The sequence below is a fragment of the Panthera pardus genome, unplaced genomic scaffold, assembly GCF_024362965.1.
Source record: "Panthera pardus isolate Hobbes unplaced genomic scaffold, ASM2436296v1 HiC_scaffold_13, whole genome shotgun sequence".
In the NCBI taxonomy this organism is placed as follows: Eukaryota; Metazoa; Chordata; class Mammalia; order Carnivora; family Felidae; genus Panthera; species Panthera pardus.
Genome location: NW_026526688.1, coordinates 128,541,428 through 128,561,605, shown reverse-complemented (window position 1 = coordinate 128,561,605; position 20,178 = coordinate 128,541,428).

The window sequence follows — 20,178 nt, the reverse complement described above, 5'->3', positions numbered from 1 at the left end:
TTCCACATTTTACTGTTAATTGTGATAATAGTTATAGGACTTTTAAAAGGTACAAATAAAAACAAAAACAAAACAAACAAAAAGGATATGTTGATGTCCTAACTCCCAGTAGCTCAGAACATGAGTTTACTTGGAAATAGGGTCAGTACAGGTACAATTAGTTAAGAAGAGGCCATGGTGTAATGGGCTTAGCTTGTAGTCCAATATGATTGATGTCTTTATTAGAAGATAGACAGGTGAAGACAGATACACACAGGAAAAGCTCATTATTTTTATTTTTTTAGTTTGTTTATTTATTTTGAGAGAGAGAGCACACGTGAACAAGAGAGGGCAGAGGGAGAGATGAATCCCCAGCAGGCCTTCTGATGTCAGTGCAGAGTCTGATGGTGGGCTTGATCTCAGGAACCATGAGATCATACCCTGAGCCAAAATCAAGAATCACACACCCCCAGGGAGAACTCTTTGTGAAGACAAATGCAGAGATTGAAGTTATGCAATTACAAACTAAGGAATGTTAAATTAGCAAGAGGCAAAGAAGACTGTCATAGGTTTCAGGGGGAGTCTGGCCTTGCTAATTCACTGGTTTCAGACCTCTAGCCTCCAGAACTATGAGGCAATAGATTTCTGTTGTTTTAAGACACGCAGTTTGTGATACTTTGTTGTGGCAGCCCAAGGAAACTCCCTATCTGATTGAGGAAATTCCTCTTATTCTAGTCTGCTAGGTTTTTTAAAATCAAGAATAACTGATGAACTTTTACCAAACGCTTTTTTTTTTTTTTCTGAGTACCAGTCATGTTTTGTTGGATGTTAATTCTCAATTAGGGTATTCAAGGATCATGGTCAGGAACGCAGAATGTGCCTCCACACGGTGCCTTCTTCAGTATTATTTGCAGGTTGCTCATGTGTGAGTTCCTTGTAACAACAGCAGTAGTTGAACAGTACATAAGCTGCCAACACCATAGATACCAGCAACGCCCCTTTCTTCACATTAACATATTTGTTGTAATCCCGGAAGTAAAACACTCCAGCAATGCCTTTAGGGGTGAAATCCCACATCAGTATGGAGCTTGGCAGCTCTCTTAGTTGGACATCCCTGAGCTTCTTCTCCACGGGTACGGATGATGCCATCTTGGAGTCCTGGGTGTTCCCTATCTCAAATGCTTTTTTGACAACTATTGACACAATTATTGATACAAGTTTTTGATACAATACAATGCTTTTTCTACATTATTACCTTAATATGATGATTTATATTGATTGATTTAAAATCATAAAATGACATGAACATGAAATAGTAATGTTTTTATTTTTGTGTTTTACAAGTATTGATGTTCTGAAAAGGCTTTTATGTGTATGTTCAAAAGGGGTATGTTAAATGCTACTCCTAAATTAATTATTTTCTAGAACTTACCAGCAAAGTCATCTGGGTATTTACATGTTTTGTAGAAAGGTTTTTAATAATAAATTCCACTTTTATAGATCGTAGACCTTTCAGATTTTCTATTTCCTCTTGAGTAAGTTTTGTTAAGTAGATTTTTCAAGAAATTTGTCTGTTTCATGAAAAACTTAAATACATTGATACAAGCTTTTGTAATGTTTCATTGTTGTCTTTTTAAGCCTCTCTATATGTACACATATATATGTGTATGTATATATGTGTGGTCTGTATGTATTTCTGCTTCTTTTTGTCTTAACTGTGCCTTTGATTTTCTTGTCTTTTTATATGCCTAAAACTTGTTTGTGTGTTAGATATTGTGGGTCCTAAATTATAAGATTTTGGAATTAGCACCCACCCTTAAAACACATGAATTCTATTTTGCAACACAGTTAAATTTTTGATAGCTCATTCTGGATATTATTAGGCTTATTTCTTGCTGTTTTAAAATGGTTCTGAGTTTTAAAATTAGTCCTAGGACTTGCTTTTATTTATACATGAAAATTACCCTAAGGCATGACGATTCTGGGGCTTCTACAGAAACTGATTTGCTCTGTGTGGTTTTTATATTCCAGCTGTACTGATATCCCACATTTTCCAGTACTGCATAACCCTGTAATAAGTAATCTCTGTCACACTGTGAAGGTTCAGGTTTCTCCCAAGGTCATGTGCTGAATCTTCACATAGATTTGTTGTCCCTCTTCTCTGGTATCCAGCCTTGAAAATTCCAGCCCCTTCAGAGTCAGAAGTCTGCATAAAATGAAACTTGAGCAAATGGAGATGTCTGATAGAAAGTTAATTCTTAAAAAGTAATTATTTATATCAGCTAAAATAATCAGAATGGTAACTGTCTTAGTAATCTTTTCTTGCATAACTAAACTTTTCAAAACACAATGGCTCAAAGAAATAATTAATTATTATTGTTCACAAGCTTATGGGTCAGTTGGGCAGTTCGTGTGATCCAGTCCAGGTTCATTTGATTTCATTTGGGTTTGTTCATGGCTCGTTGGTCAGCTGGTGGCAGATGGACAAGTTCAGGCTTCATTCACATGTGTAAGCTGGTTCACTATCAGCCATGATGGCAGGGTCACTTTCCTTATCAAAAATCTACCTCATGTTTGTTAACACGATGATGGCCAGTTTTCAAAAGAGAGGAGGTTAGATGAGACCTCTCGAGCTTAGTCTCATACCTAGAATAACATCACTTCTTTTCTGACATTCTGTGATTAAATCAAATCATGAAAACTGGCATACATTCTTCTTTTTTTTTTAATATAATTTATTGTCAAATTGGTTTCCATACAACACCCAATGCTCACCCCAACAAGTGCCCTCCTCCATGCATATCACCCACTTCCCCTCTCCCCCACCCCCCATCAACCCTCAGTTTTCTGTATTTAAGACTCTCTTATGGTTTGCCTCCCTCCCTCTCTGTCTGTAACTTTTTTTTCCCCTACTCCTACCCCCATGGTCTTCTATTAAGTTTCTCAGGATCCACATAACAGTGAAAACATATGGTACCTGTCTTTCTCTGACTGACTCATTTCACTTAGCGTAATACCCTCCAGTTCCATCCACGTTGCTACAAATGGCAAGATTTCATTCTTTCTCATTGCCAAGTAGCATTCTATTGTATATATAAACCACAGCTTCTTTATCCATTCATCAGTTGATGGATATTTAGGCTTTTTCCATAATTTGGCTCCTGTTGAAAGTGCTGCTATAAACATTGGGATACATGTGCCCCAGCATCAGCAATCCCGTATCCCTTGGGTAAATTCCTAGCAGTGCTATTGCTGGGTCATAGGGTAGTTCTATTTTTAATTTTTTGAGGAATCTCCACACTGTTTTCCAGAGTGGCTGCACCAGTTTGCATTCCCACCAACAGTGCCAGAGGGTTCCCGTTTCTCCATATCCTCGTCAGCATCTGTAATCTCCTGATTTGTTCATTTTAGCCACTCTGACTGGCATGAGGTGGTATCTCAGTGTGGCTTTGATTTGTATTTCCCTGATGATGATGTATTTCCCTGATGATAAGTGACATTGAGCATCGTTTCATGTGTCTGTTAGCCATCTGGATGTCTTCTTTGGAGAAGTGTCTTCTTCATGTCTTTTGCCCATTTCTTCACTGGATTATTTGTCTTTTGGGTGTGGAGTTTGGTGAGTTCTTTATAGATTTTAAATAGTAGTCCTTTATCGTATATGTCTTTTGCAAATATCTTTTCCCATTCCGTTGGTTGCCTTTTAGTTTTCTTGATTGTTTCCTTTGCAGTACAGAAGCTTTTCATCTTGATGATGTCCCAATAGTTCATTTTTGCCTTTAATTCCCTTGCCTTCGGATGTGCCAAGTAAGAAATTGCTGTGACTGAGGTCAAAGAGGTTGTTTCCTGCTTTCTCCTCTGGGGTTTTCATGGTTTCCTATCTCACATTCAGGTCTTTCATCCATTTTGAGTTTATTTTTCTGTATGGTGTAAGAAAGTGGTCTAGTTTCATTCTTTTGTATGTTGCTGTCCAGTTCTCCCAGCACCATTTGTTAAAGAGACTGTCTTCTTTCCATTGGATACTCCTTCCTGCTTTGTCAAAGATTAGTTGGCCATACATTTGTGGGTTCAATTCTGGATTCTCTATTCTATTCCACTGGTACGTGTGTCTGTTTTTGTGCCAATACCATGCTGTCTTGATGATTACAGCTTTGTAGTAGAGGCTAAAGTCTGGGATTGTGATGCCTCCTGCTTTCGTTTTCATCTTCAAATTACTTTGGCTATTCGGGGTCTTTTGTGGTTCCATACAAATTTTAGGATGGTTCTAGCTTTGAGAAGAATGTTGGTGCAATTTTGATTGGGATTGCATTGAATGTGTAGATTGCTTTGGGTAGTATTGACATTTTAACAATATTTATTCTTCCAATGCATGAGCATGGGATGCTTTTCCATTTCTTTCTGTCTTCTTCAATTTCCTTCATAAACTTTCTATAGTTTTCAGCATACAGATCTTTTACATCTTTGGTTAGATTTATTCCCAGGTGTTTTATGGTTATTGTTGCAATTGTGAATGGGATCGGTTACTTTATTTGTCTTTCTGTTGCTTCGTTATTAGTGTATAAGACTGCAACTGATTTCTGTACATTAATTTTGTATCCTGTGACTTTGCTGAATTCATGTATCAGTTCTAGCAGACTTTTTGTGGAGTCTGTCAGGTTTTCCATGTATAGTATCATGTCATCTGCAAAAAGTGAAAGCTTGACTTCATCTTTGCCAATGTTGATGCCTTTGATTTCCTTTTGTTGTCTGCTGATGCCAGAGTTTCCAACACTATGTTAAACAACAGTGGTGACACTGGACATCCCTGTTGTGTTCCTGATCTCAGGGGGAAAGCTCTCAGTTTTTCCCCATTGAGGATGATATTAGCTGTAGGCTTTTCATAAATGGCTTTTATGATGTTTAAGTATGTTCCTTCTATTCCAACTTTCTCGAGGGTTTTTATTAAGAAAGGATGCTGAATTTTGTCAAATGCTTTTTCTGCATCGATTGACAGGATCATATGGTTCTTATCTTTTCTTTTTTTAATGTGATGTATCACATTGATTGATTTGTGAATGTTGAACCAGCCCTGCAGCCCAGGAATGAATCCCACTTGATCATGGTGAATAATTCTTTTTATATGCTGTTGAATTCAATTTGCTAGTATCTTATTGAGAATTTTTGCATCCATATTCATCAGGGATATTGGCCTGTAGTTCTCTTTTTTTTGCTGGGTCTCTGTCTGGTGTAGGAATCAAAGTAATGCTGGCTTCATAGAATGAGTCTGGAAGTTTTCCTTCCCTTTCTATTTTTTGGAACAGCTTGAGAAAGATAGGTTTTATCTCTGCTTTAAATATCTGGTAGAATTCCCCAGGGAAGCCCTCTGGTACAGGACTCTTATTTGTTGGGATATTTTTGATAACTGATTCAATTTCTTCACTGGTTATGGGTCTGTTCATGTTTTCTATTTCTTTCCGTTTGAGTTTTGGTAGTTTGTCGGTGTTTAGGAATGTATCCATTCCTTCCAGGTTGTCCAGTTTGCTGGCATATAATTTTTCATAGTATTCCCTGATAATTGCTTGTATTTCTGAGGGATTGGTTGTAATCATTCCATTTTCATTCATGATTTTATCTCATTGTGTCCTCTCTCTTTTCTTTTTGAGAAGCCTGGATAGAGGTTTATCAATTTTGTGTATTTTTTCAAAAAAACAACTCTTAGTTTCATTGATCTGTTCTACTGTTTTATTTGTGGATTTTTTTTTATTCTATATTGTTTATTTCTGCTCTTATCTTTATTATTTCTTTTCTTCTGTTGGGTTTTGGGTCTTTGCTGTTCTGCTTCTAGTTCCTTTAGGTGTACTGCTAGATTTTGTATTTGGGATTTTTTTGTTTCTTGAGATAGGCCTGGACTGCAATGTATTTTCCTCTTAGAACTGCCTTTGCTGCATCCCAAAGTGTTTGCATTATTGTGTTTTTGTTTCATTTGTTTCCATTTTTTTTTTTTTAATTTCTTCTCTAATTGCCTGGTTGACCCATTCATTCTTTAGTAGTATGTTCTTTCACCTCCATGTTTTTGGAGTTTTTCCTGTAGTTGATTTCAAGTTTATTAGCATCATGATCTGAAAGTGTGCATGGTATGATCTCAATTCTTTTATATTTATTGAGGGCTGTTTTTTCACCCAGTGTGTGATCTATCTTTGAGAATGTTCCATGTGCACTTGAAAAAAAAGTATATTCTATTGCTTCAGGATGTAGAGTTCTAAATATATCTGTCAAGTCCATATGGTCCAGTGTGTCATTCAGGGCCATTGCTTCTGTACTGATTTTCTACCTAGATGATCTGTCCATTGTTGTAAGTGGAGTATTAAAGTCTTCTGTAATTACCACATTCTTACCCATAAGATTGCTTATGTTTGTGACTGCTTTATATATTTAGGTGCTCCAAATTGGGTGCATAAACATTTATAATTGTTATCTATTCCTGGTGGATAGACCCTGTAATTATTATATAATGCCCTTCTTCATCTCTTGTTACAGCCTTTAGTTTAAAGTCTAGTTTGTTTGAAATAAGTATGGCTCCTACAGCTTTCTTTTGACTTCCAGTAGCATGATAGATAGTTCCACATCCCCTCACTTTCAATCTGAAGATGTCCCCAGGTCCAAAATGAGTCTCTTGTAGACAGCAAATAGATGGATCTTGGTTGGTTTTTTTTTTTGTTTGTTTTGTTTTTTATCCAATCTGATAACCTATGTCTTTTGATTGGAGCATTTAGTCCATTTACATTCAGTGTTATTATTGAAAGATATGGGTTTAGATTCATTGTGTTATCTCTAGGTTTCATGGTTGTAGTGATGTCTGGTCCTTTGTGATCCTTGCAACATTTCACTCACAGGGTCCCGGCTTATGATCTCTTGTAGGGCTGGTTTAGTGGTGATGAATTCCTTCAGTTTTTGTCTGTTTGGGGAAACTTTTATCTCTCCTTCTATTCTGAATGACAGCCTTGCTGGATAAAGGATTTTTGTCTGCATATTTTTCCTGTTCATCACATTGAAGATTTCCTGCCATTCCTTTTTGGCCTGCCAAGTTTCAGTACATAGGTCTGCCCTTATGTGTCTACCTTTGTATGTTAAGTCCCATTTATCCCTAGCTGCTTTCAGAATTTTGTCTTTAAACAGTATGGTGGTTCCTAGAAAAATTAAAAATAAAACTACCCTACAACCTAGCAATTGCACTACTAGGTATTTATCGAAAGGATACAGTTATGCTGTTTCAAAGGGGCACATGCACCCCAATGTTTATAACAGCACTATCGACAATAGCCAAAGTATGGAAGGAGCTCAAATGTCCATCGACCGATGAATGGATAAAGAAGATGTGGTATATATATATATACACGATAGAGTATTACTCGACAATGAAAAAGAATGAAATCTTGCCATTTGCAACTATGTGGATGGAATTAGAGGGTATTATGGTAAGTGAAATTAGTCAGTCAGAGAAAGACAAATATCATATGACGTCACTCATATGAGAATTTTAAGACACAGAACAGATGAACACAAGGGAAGGGAAGCAAAAATAATATAAAAACAGGGAGGAGGACAAAACATAAGAGCCTCTTAAATATGGAGAACAAACAGAGGGTTACTGGAAGGGTTGTGGGAGGGGGGGATGGGCTAAATGGGTAAGGGGCATTAAGGAATCTACCCCTGAAATCATTGTTGTACTATATGCTAACTCACTTGGACCTAAATTAAAAAATAAATAAATAAAATAAATAACATAAATAAATAAATAAATAAATAAATAAAAAGAAACAAAAAAAATTCTCTCTTCATCCTTGTATTTTGCCAGTTTCACTATGATATGTTGTTTGGAAGATCGATTCAAGTTACATCTGAAGGGAGTTCTCTGAGCCTCTTGGAATTTCCATGTCTATTTGCTTCCCCAGATTGGGGAAGTTCTCAGCTATTATTTGTTCAAGTACACCTTCAGGCCCTTTCTTTCTCTCTTCTTCTTCTGTAATTCCTATGATATGGATATTGTTCCAGTTGATTGAATCACTTGATTCTCTAATTCTCCCCTCATGATCCTGGATTTTTTTTTTTTATCTCTCTTTTTCCCAGCTTCCTCTTTTTTCCTAGTTTTATCTTCTAATTCACCTATTCTCCCCTCTGCCTCTTCAATCTGTGCTGTGGCCACCTCCATTTTATTTTGCACCTCATTTATAGCTTTTTTTAATGCCTCATGACTATATTTTAGTTCCCTGATCTCTGTAGCAATGAATTCGCTACTGCCTTCTATGCCTTTTTCAAGCTAAGTGGTTAATCTTATGACTATTATTATAAATTCTTGTTCAGTTATATTGCTTATATCTGTTTTGATCAATTCTTTAGCTGTCACTTCTTCCAGGAATTTCTTTTGAGGAGAATTCTTTCGTTTCATCATTTTGGCTAGTTTTATGTCCCTTACGGGTTTTAAAAGCTTGATATGTGCTCTGCACCTGTGAGCACTGCTATATTAAAGGGTAGTCATACACTGTCCAGGGCCTGGCCCTTTAGGAGGTGTTTTTTGAAGAGTGTTACTCGCTCTCTGTTGTTGTGACTTTGGTTATTTTATTTCCTTACTCATAGTGATGTTTTGGACCCTCTACCAGGTGTGCTTTGATTTGTTCCTTGAAGTAGCCCTGGAAAGGAAAACAAACAGACAAACAGGAAACAAAAACACACAAACACACAGACAAATGAAACAAACAAACAAAAAACAACCCAAAAGCAAAAAACCAGGAACACCAGCTACAAGTGAAGGACAGGGTGGAGGCAGTGTTGATGGAAAAGCACATACAAAGAGAGAAATGACAGGGGTGGGGAAAAAGAAAAAAATAAACATTGACCAGGCAGAGAGACTAAACGGCTTAATCCTGAGAGAGAGAAAGGAAAATATAAAAGGAGGCGGGGAAAAAGAAACAACGATAAAGTTACCCAGACAGGGAAACTATATAGCTTGATTATTCCAGAGAGAAAGGAGAGGAAAAAGGAGGTGTAGAACATGTATCAAGAGAATGGGTTAAATATACCTGCTTAAACAAACCAACAACCAGAGTAACCAGCCTAGAGGAAGGAAGAGATAAGAAGGAGAAAAGGAAAGAGGAATATATACGTAAATAACAAGAATTGTCCTAGAATTAATCCAGGCCCTGATCTGGAAGAGGGGGCCAACTGGTTCCTAAGCATCTAGCCTGCTCTAGTAGATACGCAGTGACCTGGCGCAGAGGGGCGTGGTCTGGTGTAGGCGGGTCCCGCCTCCACTGTGAACCCCTCAGACTGTTCCCTGAGGCCCTGCGTTGGTGGTGGTGGGGAGAAAAAGGCGACGCCCCAGTCTCTTCTCTAGTGACCCCATAGACACCGTTGGAGTCATCCTCACTGGGCCCCTGCTGCAGACAGGGAGGTCTGTCTGGCTCCCCCGACTCCTGTCCGCTGTGCTTGGCTGGAATTCAAACTCCCACTCCGTGCGCTCTGGCACTGGGGAAGCGCCTCTCTATGCTGCCTGATTTGTGGCCCTGGCTGGTTTTGTCCTGTGCAGCATCACATTGGGGAGGTGACCTCTTTCTCCTACTGCGGATTGCGCCCCTTACCTACCACCGAACCCCGGGGGGGCTCCCCTCCTCCCCAGGTTGGCAAACTGGGCAGCAGGCCCCAGTCTGAACATAGCCCCACAGTTAGAGATGGGATCCCTCCCCTTCCCGGTCAGAGTTTTTTCTCTTCTCCAGATGCAGCCCTATACTTCCCCAGCTGCTCTTACTCTTCCCTTTTTCTCTCCACGGAAGGGGATCCCTCCCCTCCGGGCCCACGCAGCCCCATTTTATCTCCCCCAACTCGCAATCAGCCATGCATAGCCTGTCAGGTTGTTCCGGTGTCTCCCTGTTACAGTCATTCTCTTTTCCTCCCAGACTCTCAGGGGTTCAAAATCCTTTGGCTTCAGCTCTTCTTGGTTTGAGAGATGCGGGAAGTATGGATCCCCCTACTTCTCTGCCATGTTGGCCCCTCCCTTAGATTATACTTCTTAATACGAGGAATTGCAAAGGCACTTTGAAAAGGTATAGATAGGGTCGCCTGGGTGGCTCAGTCGGTTAAGCAGCCGACTTCGGCTCAGGTCATGATCTCATGATCTCAGTGTCCGTGAATTCGAGCCCCGCGTCGGGCTCTGTGCTGACAGCCTGGAGCCTACTTCAGATTTTGTGTCTCCCTCTCTCTGACCCTCCCCCGTTCATGCTCTGTCTCTCTCTGTCTCAAAAATAAATAAACGTTAAAAAAAAATAATAAAAAAAAAAAAGAAAAGGTATGGATAGAGGGAAGGGAAAGGAATTGTGTCTATATTTTCAATATTATACATGCCCAACATTCCTCAATTTGGGGAGGATATAGTTAAAAGTTAAGATAATGGCTTCTGTTTGTTATTGGCAATGACAGAGTCACTGGTACTAGACTTGCTCTCCTTTGAATAATAACTATAAAACTGGACAAATAGATGAAGCATAGTTTTTCACACATTGAAAAATAGGCTAATTGATTGACTGTCAGCTGTGGCAATAGAATCACTTTTATCATCCAAAAGCCTAACTCATGCTTGTTAACATCATAGCATTAACCTTCATGATGCCATGAAAATGTAATTTCTGCCTTTCCTGAAGCAATACTATTAAGCTCATTATTCTTCATTTATTCTACAGATGAATATGACTTTTGCGCTTCCGATGAAGTCCAGAGCTTTCAGTTTGTTCCAGGTAATGGTATCATAATGCTTTTCTCCTAAAAAAGAACATCCTATATGGATTCCTCACATATACCTAAGCCTGAATCTTCATTTCTCAAATGTAGCACACTAACTGATTGGATTATGTAGTCACTTTCATACTGATTTGATTGCAAGCTTGGTGGAAACGTTCACTCTAACTTTTCAGCATTTTTGCTTTAGAAAAATTGAGAAAGAGGAGAATTTTATATTTGATACTATTCCATACCCTTTTAAGTACCAGCATTCTGAATGTTGACAACTGATTACTGTCTGGACCATTTCTGTCTCCATTCCTGGCTCTGGATATTTTAAAATCATTTTCTTAACAACAACAAAATCTACCAGTTCTTAATTTTGAGGAGAGTTGTTTTCAGCTTGCCATCACAGAATTAAAATATCCAATTCATGCTCATATCACTTGTCCTGGGGGATTGGATTCCATTTTAGTAGAAGAAAATTATTCAACAAAATGATTCTGTGATTAGTGAATATCAGCAATAGTAACCAGCTGATATGAGAGCTTCATGGTGTGGCCTTGAGATGACAAATGCCTGCCAACTTTGATCCTGCTTAGAATTAACTCTGGCTGTTAGAAAAAAAAAATAAAACCCAAATATATGAAGAGGCATTATTCTGTTCCCCATAGAATGGAGCAAATAAACTCTACTTATTATTTAAATTATCTGCAGAAAAATTTAAAGATACATGTGATTCCTCTTCTGTTATGTTAATCTAATAATCTAAATGGTTTAAATAGTAAGGTTCAAGTTATGATTATTATTCTCTGACATGAGAAATATTGTTTAGGTAAACAAATATTTTTCACTTTTGTGAATTGCCTCAGGATTCAACCTATTTGGATATGTAGAAATGGAATTTATTTTATATCACCACTAGTGCATTAATAAAAATTGGAAATGTGTTTCTTTTATGGTAATACTATTGTGTGGATAATGTTCCTAGTAATAAATATTCTGTAGTGCTTTGATTCTTAAAGTTCTGGGTATTAGTGCCCAATAACATATTGACACTTTTATAGAATTGAAGCTGTTACTTGAGAATACTGAATAAATTTAATTAACATTTTTAATACCTAAAACTGCAAATACAAAGAGAATTTTTATAGTTAATATTCTAGCACAACTTTCCTCATCAGAGAAAACTTGATGAGTATTTTTCTTTTTCTGTACATATTCATTCATAATTAATATAGAGCTTTAACTTGCTAATAAAGTTACTCTAACCCTTGCCTTGAATAACTTTAATACAGGAAAAATATTTTTATACTTTAAGAAAATAATTGTTGTGATCCCACTATCTGAAGATCACAAGAGGATTGCTATGTTTTATGAACATTCAAATCCAGCATTTATTATAATGTGCATATTTTTGTTAGTTTTTAAATATCTTTAAAATACTTAAACAGGATCATAACGTTCTTTTTCAAAAAAAGAAAAGTAAAAATTCTAAAGTCTTACTAAAATTTGAGGTAGGAACAAAGAGGATAAGTAAAAGCAAACAGGAGGTATAAGAAAAAGCAAGATTCACAGGTGAGGTAAGCAATTGTTTGTGTGTGTGTGTGTGTGTGTGTGTGTGTGTGTGTGAGAGAGAGAGAGAGAGAGAGAGAGAGAGAGAGAAACAGAGAGAGAAGGGAAGAGAGAGTTTGTGTGCACATAACACCTTATGGATTATTCTATCCCCTTCTATGAAGCAGCATAAAAGAGGTGTAACAGAACTTCTGACTTCTGACATATTTTACTCCCAAATTTTCCAAAGAAAAATATTAAGCATGGCATTTCATAGATTTAAAAAAAGTAATTAATCATGCTGTCTTAGATACTGTCCAGAATCCCAATGATCAGTCTATACAGAAAGAAGATAAAGACAAATGGAAACTGTCCAGTTTGTATCATATAATGTCTCCTTTTTCAAAGACTTTCTTTACCCTACAGCTTTCAGGTGAGAAATGTAAATTTCAGAATTTTTGTCACTAATTATTTCACAAATATAATTGGGAAAGCACTCTCTTCCCTCCTTAGATACTTCCATTTATTTTTATCATGAAGTTAAAATCTTGATATGTGTCTATTTTTCAAGAAAGATTGAAGTCTTAACATTAATAAAGAGATAAAGAATTTAAATATCATCAATTGCTATTATGTACATATTTATTCATTAAATTTATTAAAGAATATTTGTGATTTTACCCTTATATGCTGAGAAACAGCTAACTAGTAGAGTCTTGCTTCAATTGGAAGGAATAGAAGGAAAATGTATTCCCCATAATAGGGAGTCTGTTCATTACATACTAAATTTACCTTGATTATCAATCTCAATGGCCAATTCTTTGATGTATAGCAACTGGTCAAAAATATGCTTACAGTTCTTCCTGTAGATTTTGGTAGCTATTACTCATTGGCTTAAAATAGAACAGAAGAAATATCAGTAATTTAACCTAAACAGCCATATCTTCAAACATTTGAGAAGTATTCCTTCCTTATTGAATAAATCTCTCAATTCTAAACCATTTGAATCAAAACAAAAAAGATTCAAATTTTAACTAAAAAAAACCTTTATAAGTGTAGCACATGTAAAGTTCTTAACTGTAATATCACTTAAGAGATCATTTTTCAATTGGAATAATTTTTTAACCTATATTTATTGTTGTTTATAATCTTTTTTAATGTTTGTTTATTTTTGAGAGAGAAAGGGAGACCGAGTGTGAGTGAGGGAGGGGCAGAGAGAGAAGGAGACACAGAATCCAAAGCAGGATCTGGGCTCTGAGCTGTCAGCACAGAACCCAACAAGGGACTCAAACTCACTCATGAGCTGCGAGATCATGACCTGAGCCAAAGTCAGATGCTTAACCAACTGAGCCACCCAGGTGCCCCTAACCTATATTTAAAAAATACATTTAACTTATATCATATGAATAGTGCAAGCGATTAAAATATTTTATTTTATAAGGCTATGGGGACATATCTGTGTGGGATTTGAGAATGTTTATCTGGAAATTTAATTACTCAGTAGGGGGTGGTGAATTGCTCTTTTACTATGGTTACTGATGAAACAATATCTTCCTTATTAAATTTATTTCTTAAACCATTACAAATAATTGATCATGTTAGTTAGTTGTCATATCATCAGAACTATGATTCTTTCTTAATTTATGATAGAAATACTGTACAAAAGGGAAAATAACAACTGTAATGATGCTGTTTGTCATGGTAAAATATGGATCCAAATTCTAAGAGCAAATTATGTTTAATGCATCAAAGACTATTTCAGGCAGGTTATAACATTTTTACTTATTAGATGTTTGATGGGATGGAAGTTTTCAATTGAAGTGAAACTCTTAAAAGCATAAAGTTGAACAAAAATCAAAATGGCTGCACAAATGCTTCAGCAAAGCTTTATTTTAAAGTAACCTTTTCCCTCTCTTCTGCAAAGCTCCCTTCCTCCCTTTGTAGCATTTTGCTCCCTTTGGTACCACCCCAAAGACGTGATGAACAAGTCTGGCAGTGCCTACATAATTCCTTTCAAAACTGTTATAGTCTCTAAGGCTAAAGTTCTCTTTTGGCCAGCAAAAGAGAGGGATGCAGGATGAAAAGCGAGAGATGGCTCATGTCCTGGAAAAGACAAGAGCCCCTAATAAGGATCCTTGCCCCGTTTTTATTAGGATCAGAAGGTTTACAAATATGGCGATGGATGTGCACAAAGAGAGAATGAATCTGTGAACATTAACTTGTGGAAGTGAGGGAAAGGGGGTCTTGAAGATATTTGGGGTTAGGGGTTTGAGTTAATACAAAACAAAATCCTGGCACCAGGCAATCAGGCGGAAGGTTGTTTACAGCAGACATGAGGCACCACCTCCGTTTATCTTAGCTAGCCTAGGAGATAAGACAGGTAGGGCACATCACTTCAGAGTTAACAAGTCACCTTTCTTTTGTTAATTATCTCCATTCTGGGCAACTTCACCCACAGCGCAGTGCAGTGGTCTATAGCCCAATTTACCTGTTTACTTAACTTGGTCCTTCCCTCCTGGGAAAGCAGCTTTCTGCTATAGTACTAAATTGGAGGGCACTTCTGCCTTGAATACCTAATCTTGTTTATTTCATATACCTATGTATTGGGTGCCTTTGCACCTCCTATTCTTGGTGACTTTGCCCCTCCCTACTCTATTCTGGGGGACCCAGCCCCCCTTAACTCTATTCTAGGGGTCTAAGCCCCCTTCTCTATCATTATTTGCCTAATCTACTTACCCAAACTTGGGCGTGAGCATCCTATGGCTTTGTACTTCTTTATGCCTTGTTAACCCATTGGTGTAACCCCAGGGGATTCCTAAGCTTATTCCCCACACAAAACCAGATAGATCCTGTATTTCTCTATAAAATACCCCAGACCCTTCCTCTGGGTGGGCTTGCAAAAGGCCTTAGCTTGCTGCAGCCTCCTTTGTCCAGCAAAGCAATAAAGCTCTTATTTCTCTTTATTTCAGACTGTCTTCATTTTTGTATTTTGGCTCTGAGGATGGAGTTCGGTTTTTGACAATACAAGCATGAAAAGAGCTTAAGCCTGCAGAACTATGAAGAAGGAATGCATGATCATAAAATAGAAAACATATATTAGTTCGATGATAGTAAACATATATTAAGACATTTTCAATTTGTGTTTTCAGAAACTCACTGTGTGGTCACTGTGAGTAGCGTATAATGTGGTGTTTAACCCAAAACTTCCTTCCATAGGCCTGATGTCATTGGCAAAGGCTATTATTTCAAAATGTATATGGAAGTTTGATGATTTGAACTGAAGTACAGTTGGAAGATGCCCACTTTTTTTTCTTTTCTAATGAGTCTTGACACATGCTAAATTAAAATAAAAAAAGAAATGTAAATGATTTATTTGTGAAAAACACATTAATATATTCAGTAAGGTTGTGACAGTTTTTAGACCTATTTAATTAATGACGGGATTTATTAAGTTTTTTCACTAAATGTTTCATTTCTTTTCCTATGGAGTTATGCTGGGGAAAGTGGGAAGAATAGTAATTTTTTTCTAGAAAACTTAAATGTTTTCCAGAAAATTCAATAGCCTCTATAGAAGTGCCCTTTCTGGTAAATTGAAAGTAGAAAATTAGATCAAATTATCTATGGAAGATATATCAAGATTAATGAAGGATAAAATCAATCAATCAAACTTATATTAGAAACAGCGTTGGTCTAGTTGGGATGTGCCACTTGCCTGTTGGATTAACTTGGCATTTTTTTCATGCTCAAGTTATTGGAATATTACGATTTAATAAATTTATTAATTTAGTAATTATTAATTATTAGTTTTAATAATTAAGACATAATTTAGTGTAGATAAACTCTCCCTTTTTAGATATACAGTTTGATGAGTTTTTACAAATAAATACAATCCTGTAATCACCTTGTGATAATGTGATTTATAATAAATATAAATTTGGTCTTCCATTTGTGATATTGTGATTTATAATGAGAAATATAAATTTGGCCTTCCACTCCACTTCAGCACAGAGCTCCTAAAACTCTTGGTATTTCCTGTAGTAAGAGGACAGTTTGTCTTGTTATGTTAATGAGGTGATTTGGTGTGTTGGTTGCCAGGGGAACCAACCAAGTGATTAAAAGGTTAGAACTTTCAGTACCTCCTCAACCTCCAAGGAGGGGAGAGGGGCCGGAGGTTGAATCAGTCACCAAAGGCCAATGATTTAATTAATCATGACCCTGTAATGAATCTTCCGTAAAAACCTAAAAGGATAGGGTTCAGAGAATTTCCAGGCTGGTGAACACATGAAGATTTGGAGAGAGTGGATGGAAGTTCCTAGACTTTTCTCTGTACTTTGCCCTACCCGTCTTTTCCATCTGGCTGCTATTATGTTATATCTTATTGTAATAAGCCAGTAATCTAGTAAGTGGAATGTTTCTCTGAGTTCTGTGAGCTACTCTGGCAAATTAATCAAACCTGAGAAAGTAGTCTTGGGACTTTCTGATCTATAACCAGTTGGTCAGAAGCACAGGCATCAACCTAGGCTGGTGAGTTGCAGCTGAAGCGTATGAACAGTTGTTTGGAGGGCAGTCTTGTGGGACTGAGCCCTTAACCTGAGGAATCCAATGTTATCTCCAAGTAGGTAGTATCAGAACTGAGTTGTAGTGTAAGATTCCCAGCAGGTGTCCTGAGAATTGCTCCTTGGTATGGGGGACCCCTCCCCTCACTGGAATTAGTACCAGAACATTTATACGCCATTAAAAAGGAACGTTTCTGGGGCACCTGGGTGGCTCAGTTGGTTAAGCATCCGAATTCGATTCAGGTCATGATCTCACAGTTTGTGAGTTCAAGCCCTGCGTCTGGCTCTGTGCTGTCAGCTTGGAGCCTGGAGCCTGCTTCAGATTCTGTGTCTCCCTCTCTGCCCTTCCCCCACTCACACTCTGTCTGTCTGTCTTTCTCTCAAAAATAAATAAAACATTTTAAAAAATTAAAAAAAAAGAAAGAAAGGACATTTCTATCACTCTCAAAAGGTTCCTTAATGCCTCTCTGTAGATAATCTCCTATCATTCCCAGTCTCTGGAAACTACTGATCTGATTTCTGGCTTTATGGTTCAGGCTTTCCCTGAATGTATATATATCGTACAATATATATTGCCTCCTGTGTCTCGTTTTTCTCTCCACGTAGGCTTTTGAGATTAATCTATACTATTGCATGTATCAGGAGTTTGTTCCCTTTTATTTTATGGATATGCAACAATTTATCTATTCACTGGTTTGAGAATCTTTGGATTGTTCCCAGTTTTGACCAATTACATGTAAAGTAGCTGTAAATATTCATATACAGGTCTAATTTTGGACATGTGCTTTTATTTCTCTTGGATAACTACATAGTGAGAATGCTGTGTCTAATGGAAATTGTATGTTTTACTTAATGAGAAACTTCTTGCAAAGGGACCATACCACTCTGCTTTCCTACCAGCAATGTATGGCATTTCCATTTACTCCACATCCTTGCCAGCACTTTCTTTGCCATCCTCCTCTTTTTAAAAATTTGAGCCTTTCTCATAGGTATATGAAAGTATCTAATTATTGTTTTAATTTACATTTCCTTAGTAAGTAATAATATGGAACACTTTTTCATTGCTAATTTGCCTTTCACCTCTCTAGTAAAGTGTCTCTTTAAATATTTTGACCACTTTTTTATTATGAGATTTTATTTTTTAGGACAGTTTTGGGCTTATCGCAAAACTGAGTAGAAAGTACAGAGAATTCCCTTATACTCTCTACCCCACACATACACAGCCTCCCCCATTGTCAATACCCATACCACAATGGTATGTTTGTGACAAAATGTGAACTACAATGACACATCATAATCACCTAAAGTACATAGTTTATGTTAGGATTCACTCTTCTTGTCATATTTTCTATGGGTTTGCCAAATGTATAGTGGCATTTATCAGCCATTATAGTGTCATACAGACCAGTAAAAGTCCTCTGGGCTTTTCATCTGTCTCTCCCATCTAAGCCCTAGCAACCACTGATACTTTGTTGTTTCCATAGTTTCCTCTTTTTTAGAATGTCATACAGTTGGGATCATACAGTATGTAGCTTTCTCAGGTTGGCTTCTTTCACTTAGCAATACACATTTAAGTTTTTTCCATGTCTTTTCATGACTTGATGGCTCATTTTTTTTTTTTAAGTACTACGTAATATTCCAATGCCTGGATGTACCATAGTTAATCCAGTCACTACTAAAGGACATCCTAGGAAATGTTTCCTCCTCTTCTGTATCCTAGAAGATTTGTGATGATTTGGTCTTATTTCTTAAATCTCTGGTATAATTCATCATCTATTCCTGGGGGTTTCTTCGTGGGTTGGTTGAATTATTCAATTTCTGTAACAGATATAAACTATGGAGATTACCTGATACTTGAGTAAGCTTTCGAAAAGCTTTATTCTGTTAGTTTTTACTCTGTTTCCTTTTTTCTCTGGTTGCTTTCAAGATTGGATCTTTATTTATTTATTTTTATTTTTTTAGGAGTTTATGATGTGTTTAGGTACTTTTCATTTGTTTGTGTTTTTCACTTTTTTAAATAACCTGCTTGGAATTCTCTGAGATTCTTTAATCTTTGATTTATTGTCTTTCATTTTTTCTGAAAATTTCACTTTATGATCTTTTCTAGTATTTCTTCTTCCCCTTTCTCTTTATTTCCTGCTATAAATCAAATCACACACATGTTAGACCATTTGATATTGTCTCACAGCTCCTGGATACTCTCTCAGTTCTTTTTCTTTTTGTTCTTTTTTCTTCTTATGTTTCCTTTAGAATAGTTTATATCAACCTATTTTTAAGTTCACAAATTTCTTCCTCAGATATGTTAAGACCATCATAATAATTCTTCATCTTAGGTATTGTGGGTTTTGGGGGGGGGAATGCAGGCAATTTTATTTGAGTCATTTTAATAATTTCCATCTTTCTGTTGAAATTCCTCATCTGTTCCGTGTGTGTTATTTACCTTTACCACTATACCCTTTAACACATTAAATCAAAGTTATAATTATAAAACCTCTTACTGATAGTTTCAACATTTGTATAATTGTTCAGTCTGCTTTTGTTACTGTTTTGTCTCTGGACGATGGCTTTTTTTTCTCCTAGTTTGTCTCACACTTTTTGAATGAATACTGAATATTGTCAATTGAAGAACAGTAAAGACTGAGGTGAAGAGTATTTATAGCTGGAAATGAATAAAACTTTTCTGTTACAATGGTAGTAAGTGAGTAATTAAGTTGGGTTTGGATTTTGTTGTTGATATATTGCCCTTTGAATTCCTTTAGGAATTCTCACTGTCTGAGCTATGTGATTAGGGTAAATTTGTGGTGTTAGAAGGTTTTCTCAGTTTTTCTGCTTTATTCTCAGTTTTTGCAATCTCTTGCACACCTGTCAAATTGTGAGTCTCTCTCCACACTTTTCCCTCTCTAATAGTGCTAGCCTTCAATTACTTATTACTTAATGCTAGGCTCCTGGTAGGGGCAGGAAGTGATTTTTTGCTTCTTCTGATGTAAGATCGATCTTAGGCAATACCTACGTGCGTGAGCATCAGGAAGGGGGCATTGTTATTATTCTTGACCTTCTTATCCCAATGAAAGCCATAGTCAGACTTATAGCTGGAAGTTCTTAAATGGGAGAGATACTTTATCCCCTACTTACTCCCAGCAATAGGACATCTCTGCTTTATATAGGCACAGGATTGTGACCGATAAAGTTTCTTTTGTCCCTCTCACAGGGGCAGACAATCTTGATTCATCACTCTCCCAGAAGCAGTTATCTTTTCTTGGTTCCTGTGTCAAGAAAGAGTTTATTGGCATTGCCCCAAAAGCTGATGAATTCTGCCTCTATACAAGTATTGAATCTGTATGTGGTC